This window comes from Lissotriton vulgaris, chromosome 3_1 (genome assembly GCF_964263255.1).
Source record: "Lissotriton vulgaris chromosome 3_1, aLisVul1.2, whole genome shotgun sequence".
Lineage (NCBI taxonomy): Eukaryota > Metazoa > Chordata > Amphibia > Caudata > Salamandridae > Lissotriton > Lissotriton vulgaris.
The window spans coordinates 546,766,376-546,777,385 of NC_141689.1; positions in this window are offsets into that span (position 1 = coordinate 546,766,376).

The following is an 11,010-nucleotide window of genomic DNA, read 5'->3' on the forward strand; positions in this document are numbered from 1 at the left end:
TGCCTTCTGGTCTCCGGCGCCTGCCTCATTGCTTGGTAAACTTGAATGGTACAAGGGCGGTTAGCGCCGGGCAAATCTTGAGAAAGGTCCTAGCCCTACCTTTTTCCACACAAATGTATTAAGAATTGTGTGGCAAAGATGGAGCCTTTGCGTGTATTGAACAGAAAGGTACATCCTTGAGTGGGCTGACAAGCAAGAAGCCGCATTTCCAATTCTGAAAGCACCCACTCCTAAAACATTTTGTGTGGGTAAGGAAAGTGTAATTACTGTAGATGCCAGTATGTATGGTCTAGGAGGAGTGCTATCTCAGAGGTGTGGGAGAGAGAACTGGAATGTGGCATTAGCATCTAGGACACTGAATGAAGCGGAGAGGAAATATGCAGCAATTGAAAAAGAATTGCTTGGTTGTGTGTGGGCCATTAAGCACTTCAGCAATTTTGTTTGGAGAAGCCATTTTACACTCAGGACAGACCACAAACCACTTGTCCATATTTTGTCACCTGGTGATGGTAGAAATGCCACTGCTCGTATTGCTAGGTTAATGTCTAGACTATAAGAGTATAGTTTTGAAGTGGAATATGTACCTGGGAAAAATAATGTCATAGCGGACTGTTTTTCCAGATTGCCCAGCAATGATGGAGAGAGTAAAAACAGACTTCAAGAAGATATAATTGCAACTATTAATGGAGTTGTAGAGAAAGCTTTTGAGAGCATTGATGAAAAATCCTTGACAGATAACTGCAAGGAAGATGAATTATGGAACAAAGTCAAAGACTATGTTTTCGAAGGATGGCCCAGGAAAGATCTTTAATTGCCTGAAGTACTGCCTTTCTTTAAAGTTGCAAATGAATTAGAATTAAAGGGAGAATTACTGTTCAAGAGGTTATTCTTCAATTAGTGCATAGATAACATCTTGGTATGTCCTCAATGAAAAGATTAGTTAGGGCAGTTTTTGGGTGGCCTGGATTAGACAGTATAGTTGATCAATCTCTACTACTCACTTTGCACTACTCACTCTCTACTACTCCGACGCCTAGCGCCGAGACGCTCACGGGCATTTGTTCGCGCTCTACAAATGTCAAAAATAAATAAATAAATAAAATAAATCAAGTGGTATGAGAGTGTGATGATTGTGTGAATAGCGACGAAGGGTCTTAGAGTGGTCCAGCACCTTTAAAACCTGTGGATTGACCCTGAGTTTCCTTGGCAGAAAGTTGCCATGGGCATCTCGGGACAATTCCACTCTTTACCACAAGATGCAAGGTTTGCTCTTGTGGTAATTGATTATAATTTAAAATGGGCCGAAATAAAATTTGTTAGTCATATTACCACAGGTGTGGTCATAGAATTTCTTAAGAAAATATTTTCGAGAGGGTTATCCTGAAACACTTATCACGGACACGGTTCCCAAATTAAATCGAAAGAGATGCAAGAATTTCTGCTGCATTGCAACATTCACCATATGACCACTGCTTTGTATGAACCTCAAAGGATCGGTCAAGTGGAGAGATTTAACCACGTTTTGAAAGAATGGATGATTGGTGCACGGAAATGTGGTGGTTAATAGAAGAATGCATTAAGAGAGAACATTTGGATGTATCGCAACACACCTCACACGATCACGGAAGTTAGTCCCTTTAGATTGCTCAAAGGCAGAAATCCCACCACTATATTGTGTCCTTGGTGGTTTAAGAAGAAATGTGGTGATATTGATGTGAAACAAGTGGGCAAAAAGGTGGCGATTAGACACAGCAAAATGAAAGAGTGGTATGACAGCAAATGGAGTGTTAAAAGTCCCAGTTTTTGTGTTGGAGATTGGGTCAGGATCCGGTTGCCTGGGTTTATTTCCATTGGCATGCCTAGATTTGGCAAAGCGATCAAGGTGGTAAAAGTGAATATGAACAGTGTTGTCACATCGGATGGTAAAGTATGGAATGTTAGACGTGTAGCAAGGTGCAAGGATCTTAAAAATGTTAATGTGCACATGGACCATGTCCATAACCTGGAAGAGGAATTCGAAAATGAATGTTTCACTTTTGACCGCATATGACAAGTTGAACCAACTGAGTCTGTAGCATCTAGAGTCAAACCAAAAATTTCGGTCATTGTCCAAGTTCGTTAAACTATGTCACAAACTTCGCTCTGCTCCAAGTGAGTCAATGGACAACATCTGCTGGAAGGAAATAAAACGTCAGGAAAACCAGCCTTGTTCCAACTCATGGGGTAATCATCTTAGCACCTGCTTGTCCAAATTGAATCTATTAGAAAAATGGAACAAAACAGACCAGGCACACTTCTGTAAATTTGCCAACAGTGTAGCAAAAAGGAAGTCACTGCCAGAGGACAAAATATCTGGCGCCACGCATGGACGGTAATCTCCTCTTACACTCACCAAAAACCACAGGAAAACTAAAAAATGTTTACATTGCCTACTGAATGGGTCAGCACCATTCTAAGGACTTAAGACCATCTTGGAAACACCAAAAAGAAAGTCCCCACTGCAGACTGTGCGGATACCACAATGAAACCCTAATGCACTTATTATGTGCATGCCCGGCACTTATGGTTTTAAGATGACGGTACCTACGGGACATCTTTATCACTCTAAACATCAACACATGCCGGCAAGCTGTAATAAGCTGGCTGGGCGGCACCTCTTCTATCTTGGCCTGTCGTGGACTTAAATTTATGACTGAGGTAACAAAACGGCTACAAGAAAACTAACAGAACAAGCATTGGAAATGCAATCGGGCTCGGATTTATTTGAGTTTGAGCTAATGGCATTGTAAATGGCAATGTCTTTTCGCCATGTGTTATGGAGTGTGTGCATGTGGTGTGTAGTGGAATTATGTGGGTTAGATTGGAATTGTAGCAATGGTGGCATGCTGTGCTTTACATGAATATGTTTAAAAGTAAAGTGTACCATACTGAGATTGCTACAATAGTTAATTGTGGATGCGTTAACAATTGATGCGTGCACTGATGGCTGGTGGTGTGTGTGACTGCCTGTAGCAATTGTGCACTGATGGCTGGTGGTGTGTGTGCTTGGTAAAAGAGTGCACTGCCGGCTGGAGGTGTGTGTGCCTGGTGGAAGGGTGCACTGACGGCTGGTGGGTGTGTGGTTGGTAAAAGCGCGCACAGATGGCTGATGGTGTGTGTGTTCGGTGAAAGCGTGCACTGACGGTTGCTGGTGAGTGCGCCTTGTAAAAGCATGCACTGACGGCTGGTGTTGTACGCCTGGTGGTGTTTGTGGTTCGTGAAAGCGTGAATTGATGGATGGTGGTGTTTGGCCCTGGTGAAAGCGTGCACTGACGGCTGGTGGTGTATTGTTGTGTGTGAGGTTGTGTGTGTAGTGGTGAGTGTGTGGGGGTGAGTGTGTTACACCAATGTGGCGCACTGGTGCCACTGCACCTGCTGCAGCAATGGTAGCTACGCCACACTGGTGCCACTGTACCTGCTGCAACAATGATAGCTACACCACACTGGTGCCACTGCACCTGCTGCAGCAATGGTACCTACGCCACAGTGGTGCGACTGCACCTACTGCAGCAGTGGTACCTACACCACACTGGTGCCACTGCACCTGCTGAACAATGATACCTACACCGCACTGTTGCCCCTGCACCGCCACACTGTTGCCACTGCACCTGCTGCACTAATGATAGCTATACCACACTAGTGCCACTGCACCTGCTGCACAATGGTAGCTCCGCTACACTGGTGCCAATGCACCTGCAAAGATAGCTATACCACACTGGTGCCAGTGCTGGTACCACTCCACCTGCTCCACCAAATATACTTACACCACTCTGGTGCCACTGCACCTGCTGCACAATGGTAGCTATGCCACAGTGGTGCCACTGCACCTCCTGCACAAGGGTAGCTATGCCACACTGGTGCAACTGCACCTGCTGCACAAGTGTAGCTATGCCACACTGGTGCCACTGCACCTGCTCCACCAAAGATACTCACAACACACTGGTGCCACTGCACCTGCTGCACAATGGTAGCTATGCCACAGTGGTGCCACTGCACCTCCTGCACAAGGGTAGCTATGCCACACTGGTGCACCTGCTGCACACGTGTAGCTATGCCACACTGGTGCCACTGCACCTGCTGCATACGTGTAGCTATGCCACACTGGTGCCACTGCACCTACTGCACAATGGTAGCTACGCCACACTGGTGGTACTACACCTGCTGCGCAATCATAGCTAAGTAACACTGATAACACCTCACCTGCTCCACGAATGGTAACTACGCCACACACTGGTGACACTGCACCTGCTGCACAATCATAGCTAAGCAACACTACCACTGCACCTGCTCCACCAATGGTAGCTACCACTCACCGGTACCACTGCACATGCTGCACCAATGATAGCTACGCCACACTAGTGCCACTGCACCTGCTGCACAATCATAGCTAAGTAACACTGATAACACTGCACCTGCTACACAACGCCATCTACCACACACTGGTGCCACTGCACCTGCTGCACAATCATAGCTAAGCAACACTACCACTGCAACTGCTCCACCTATGGTAGCTACCACACACTGTTACCACTGCACCTGCTGCACTAAACTGGTCCCACAGCACCTGCTCCACCAATGGTAGCTACGCCTACGCCACACTGGTACCACTGCACCTGCTCCACCAAATATACTTACACCACACTGGTGCCACTGCACCTGCTGCACAATGGTAGCTATGCCACAGTGGTGCCACTGCACCTCCTGCACAAGGGTAGCTATGCCACACTGGTGCAACTGCACCTGCTGCACAAGTGTAGCTATGCCACACTGGTGCAACTGCACCTGCTGCACAATCATAGCTAAGCAACACTACCACTGCACCTGCTCCACCAATGGTAGCTACCACACACTGGTACCACTGCACCTGCCCCACCAATGGTAGCTACGCCTACGCCACACTGGTAACACTGCACCTGCTCCACCAAAGATACTTACACCACACTGGTGCCACTGCACAATGGTAGCTATGCCACAGTGGTGCCACTGCACCTCCTGCACAAGGGTAGCTATGCCACACTAGTGCAACTGCATCTGCTGCACAAGTGTAGCTATGCCACACTGGTGCCACTGCACCTGCTCCACCAAAGATACTTACACCACACTGGTGCCACTGCTGCACAATGGTAGCTATGCCACAGTGGTGCCACTGCACCTCCTGCACAGGGTAGCTATGCCACACTGGTGCAACTGCACCTGCTGCACACGTGTAGCTATGCCACACTGGTGCCACTGCACCTGCTGCATAAGTGTAGCTATGCCACACTGGTGCCACTGCACCTACTGCACAATGGTAGCTACGCCACACTGGTGGTACTACACCTGCTGCGCAATCATAGCTAAGTAACACTGATAACACTGCACCTGCTCCACGAATGGTAACTACGCTACACACTGGTGCCACTGCACCTGCTGCACAATCATAGCTAAGCAACACTACCACTGCACCTGCTCCACCAATGGTAGCTACCACACACCGGTACCACTGCACATGCTGCACCAATCATAGCTATGCCACACTGGTGCCACTGCACCTGCTGCACCATCATAGCTAAGTAACACTGATAACACTGCACCTGCTACACAACGGCAGCTACCACACACTGATGCCACTGCACCTGCTGCACAATCATAGCTAAGCAACACTACCACTGCACCTGCTCCACCAATGCTAGCTACCACACACTGGTACCACTGCACCTGCTGCACTAATAATAGCTACACCACACTGGCGCCACTGCCCCTGCTCCACTAATGATAGCTGCGCCACACTGGTGCCACTGCACCTGCTGCACAATGGTAGCTACCACACACTGGTGCCACTGCCCCTGCTCCACTAATGATAGCTACACCACACTGGTGCCACTGCACCTGCTGCACAACTGAAGCCACCGTCTATATAAACACAGCTGTAGTCAATAAAGAAAACCAGATCTGCATTAAAAGAGGGAACGCAAGTAATGTCTTTGGTAGAAGGAGAACACAGAACAAGCACGAACGCGCGCCACTCACTGCAGACTGGTGAACGCGCCCAGAACATCTGGATTCCATTACCGCGGCCCCTTGACAGCTGTAATTGATAATTAATTGCGCTCCCCTGCGCGTAACCGCACACAATATGCAGCAAGTCAACATTGAGAAATTCCTACGGCCTATGGCGTGCTGCCTTACTATAACACAGCCTTGCCAGGACCAATTGCAAAGCATATGCCACAAAAACACCATGAAAATTCCCGCGCATAATGGAATGTCTGGCATTTTTCAACTGCTTTTCTGCAAGCCCTTACAAGAGGGCTTCGAAACTCCGCCCACTTCTGACGAAGTGGCGCAGGCCTCGCCCTAAAATGGCACTCAAAGTAGAGCACAAGGATTGGACCGAGGCTTGAAGACTACTGAGGACAAATGAAACCATCAAAACCTCACCTATGAACTTGATCTTAATAATGTACCGTACTGAGGGTAACAAGAACGGTTTAAAAAACATTTTTGGGGGAACTGAGAACGTATATTTTTATAGCATGTAAATTGTATTTTTTATCCGTCGAAGATTGTAATGATTTTTACTAATCACAAAATAAAATTGAATTGAATCATAGATACCTGTTGTACGAGATGTGTACCTTGCAAGTTCAATGAGTTTGCATTTTAATAATCTTATGTTTTAAAAGAGGGAGATGTGTTATATTCTCTTTGTATTTCCATTTGTATTATGCTTTAAATGTTTTTCACTGTTGCTAGGCACTGTTTGGAATTCAGAATGCCTACAGGTAAGTTTTCTTCTACTGAGCTTGGAGGCAAGTTGTGTGATGCTGTGCTGCCATTAAAGACACTTAACACATATACACACACATATATATATATATATATATATATATATACATTCACTGAAAAAAAACAAAGGTTTTACACACGTTAAAGTTAGGAAGTAGCATTTACAAAACCTATGAAATTCACTGAAAAAAACATAGGTTTGACACATGTTGTAGTTAACTGGACATTTTACTCCTATAAAACCAATGAAATTCCCCCGTTATAGTTACTTCAGCTAACTATAACTCGCGCGCCCACAATGCACTGCTGATGACGTCACATATTACATCACTCATGCTTTGAACATTTTAGCTTCTATTTTTAAATGTGTGTATCAAAGGTTATATTACGCTGAGAGGAGGTCTACCACTCTTTTACAAGGATGATGTCATCAGTGATTTCATCAGTGATGTTATTTCAGATATCATCAGTGATGTCATGAGTGATGTCACTGACCATGTCATGAGTGATATAATATGTGACGTCATCAGCAGTGCATTGCGGGCGCGCGAGTTATAGTTAGCTGAAGTAACTATAACGGGGATTTTCATTGGTTTTATATGAGTAAAATGTCCAGTTAACTATAACATGTGTCAAACCTATGGTTTTTTCAGTGAATTTCATAGGTTTTGTAAATGCTACTTCCTAACTATAACGTGTGTAAAACCTTTTGTTTTTTCAGTGAATTTCATAGGTTTTTTGAATGCTACTTCCTAACTATAACTGGTTTAAAACCTATGGTTTTTTCAGTGAATTTCATAGGTTTTTTAAATGCTACTTCCTAACTAGAACGTGTTTAAAACCTATGGTTTTTTCAGTGAATATATATATATATATATATATATATATATATATATATATATATATATAATTTCTATGGCAAAATGAAACCCCTCATTATGTTCCTTTTCAAATTAAATGTATTAAGTGTTACCACTTTATTCCAATCAAGATGACTTCAGGTGTGCCATACTTTTGTCATAAGTAAGACTGTTAGCTTTCTAGTTGTTCTTTAGAACACTCTGGGACATTCTGTCATTGGGCTATAGTTGGGCTACATCTGGCTGATATTTGGGCTACATTTGGGCTCTTTTGTCTCTGGTGGCCATCTCGGGAGACTGCATATCAGAATTTTTTTAATGAAATGTAAGAGGATTTGAGAAGTCACTCAAATTTGTGCCCTAATTTTTCTTTCTTCAGCACTAATCATAATTTCTATGGCAAAATGAACCCCCTCATTTTGTTCCTTTGCAAATTAAATGTTTTAAGTGTTAACACTTTATTCCAATCAAGATGACTTCAGGTGTGCCATACTTTTGTCATAAGTAAGACTGTTAGCGCTCTAGTGGTTCTTTAGAACACTCTGGGACATTCTGTCATTGGGCTATAGTTGGGCTACATCTGGCTGATATTTGGGCTACATTTGGTTTTTTTTTGTCTCTGATGGCCATCTTTGGGCTACATTTGGGCTCTAACATATATGTAGCCCAATATATATTTTTTCAAAGTTAATTTTCTCAGCAACTACTGAACAGATTTACACCATTCAAACAAAAGCGTAATCTGCGAGCCGGACTCTACCTTTCTACCAAATTTCTTATAAATTCATTCAGCCGTTCGAGCTGTAGCCGTGTCTAAACGTCCTATAGAAAATAACATTGGGAAAACACGTATTGGGACCCCCCTTTTATCTCAGCCCCCACTTGACGAATCCCCCCCAAACTTTCAGGGAAGGAGCGGAGCGGAGCAGGCCATCTTCTTTGAGAAATTCGCAAAGATTCGTCCACCGGCGCCAAAGTTATTCTCAATAGAATGTTGCGAATTTCCTATGGAAACTAGGTCCTAACTATAACTACCTACTGGCGACTGCCAGTAGGTAATATATATATATATATATATATATATATACACATATATACATATACATATGTACATATACATATACATATTGCAGTTCTTCACCCAGAAAATTCTTGTAAAGTCAGAAAAAGATAAACACGCGGACCCAAAGTTCTTCGTGTCGTTTATTCAATCACCCTGCATCAATGCCGCCATGACGCGTTTCGGTCCCACCTGGACCATGATCACATGACTCGTTACGTGCGGTGAAAAGACCTTTTAAAGTGTTAGGGCAAACTAAATTACATTTAGCTGTGCTGTGCCATGATAGATACAGAAGACAGACTGTACGTACATAATATCGGCTTAAATGCCCGATTATATGACATTTATGTTCCTGTTAATAATCAATATCAGAAAACAGAGAACTACCTGCTTAACCCCTTCGATGCTCATGAGGAGCTCAGCTTGTCATGCAGTACACTGGTCGTGTGCTTATGACGAGCTGAGCTCGTCATGATGCATGAGGATCAGAATATTTCAGCACCCAGCGGGAATTGCCTTAGCAGCCAAGGTGGTAAAATGCATAATGTCTGGCATGAACGTGGTATACAGATATTAAAAAAATATATAAATATATATACATTGGTGCAATTAAATATACATGTATATCCACTTCTCAAATATACAAGCGATAAATCCAAGCGATGTCCAATTTGTAATTTCTCAATCATGTACCCATGCTATTGTGAGAAATACCAAAACATGTATGCCTCAATACAGAAGCACCCATACATATACATATACACACACACACACACGCACACACACACACACACACACACCCACACACCCACCCCCACCCCTACACCCACACACCTGCACATATACACACATTGGTGTCTGGAACCTAACTTTTTTTAACAAAAGGCCCTCTTAATTCCACTTCCAGAGGTTGGGGGTACCCTTTGAAAGGGTAGGGGTTGACATTGTTAGCTCCCTTGCACCTCAAACAGCCTTAGAGAACAGATATATTCTTGTGGTAGTGGATCATGCCACCAGGTATCCTCAAGTTATTCCCTAAGGACTACTACTGCTCCAGCAGTGGCAAAGGGCCTCCTTGGTGTCTTTATCAGGGTTGGTTTTACCAAATGAGGTAGTATCAGACTGAGGTACAAACTTCATATCTGCATGCTTAAAATCTATTGGGGAGGAGTGTGGAGTGAACTACATATTCACCACACCTTACCACCCACAAACCAATGGCTTGGTGGAGAGATTCAACCAGACATTGAAAGGCATGATTGGTGTGCTCCCAGAAAAACTCAGAAGGAGATGGGATGTCCTACTTCCACATTTGCTTTGTGCCTACTGGGAAGTGCCACAAAAGGGAGTGGGGTTTTCACACTTTGAACTTTTGTTTGGGCACCATGTTAGACTCCTCTGAGTCTTGTAAGAGACGGTTGGGAGAAATCTCTCAAAGAACCAAAACAAGACATAGTGAACTATCGGCTTGGCCTTCGTTTCAGGATGGCTGAGTACATGGTAAAAACAAGCCAAAACCTTCAGGCCAGCCAGAGCTTCAAAAGCAATGGTATGACCAAAAGGCTGCACTGGTAGTATTAAAAACCAGGGTAGAATGTATGTGTATTGGAGCCTGTGCCCTCCTTCGCCCCACAGCCCAACACCCACTTCATATTACATACACATGTCATGGAACAGTATCGCCCTTTCTGGAGTCCTGGCCGTATTGATGTATTTCTTCATGTATGTGCATGTCTATAGTGTGTACAGGGTCGAGTATCAGCCCGCTGTAGTCTGCCCACTCCTGCCAGGCCTCTGGATGTTTTTTAGGGCACCCCCTCACCTGAATCACAGCAACCTCAAGAAGTCCATGCCCTTCTCTCCAGATGCCCAACAAAGGCAGACTGACATTCTTCCACTGGCGGGCAATGTCTCGTTTAGCGATGGTAAGGCCCCAGAATAACAGATGCCGCTTGTATCTTTTGCCACCGATCCCCTCAATACTGTGCAACAGGAGGAGTTTCGGGGACAAGGGAACATCGCACCCAACGACCTAGGCTAGGCAACCCACTACCCCCTCCCAAAATCGCACTAGCGCCCTACACTCCAGAACAGTGTGTCAAAAGGTCCCATCTGTCAAAAGCCTTTTGACACTCTGACAGATGCAATGTGCTCTGCCCCAGTCCTCAAAGCTCCAGACTATACCAAGCAATTTATTGTGAAGACAGATGCCTCTGAGCATGGGATGGGTGCAGTTCTAGACCAAGCAAATGAAGCGGGACATGACCAACGTGTTGCTTT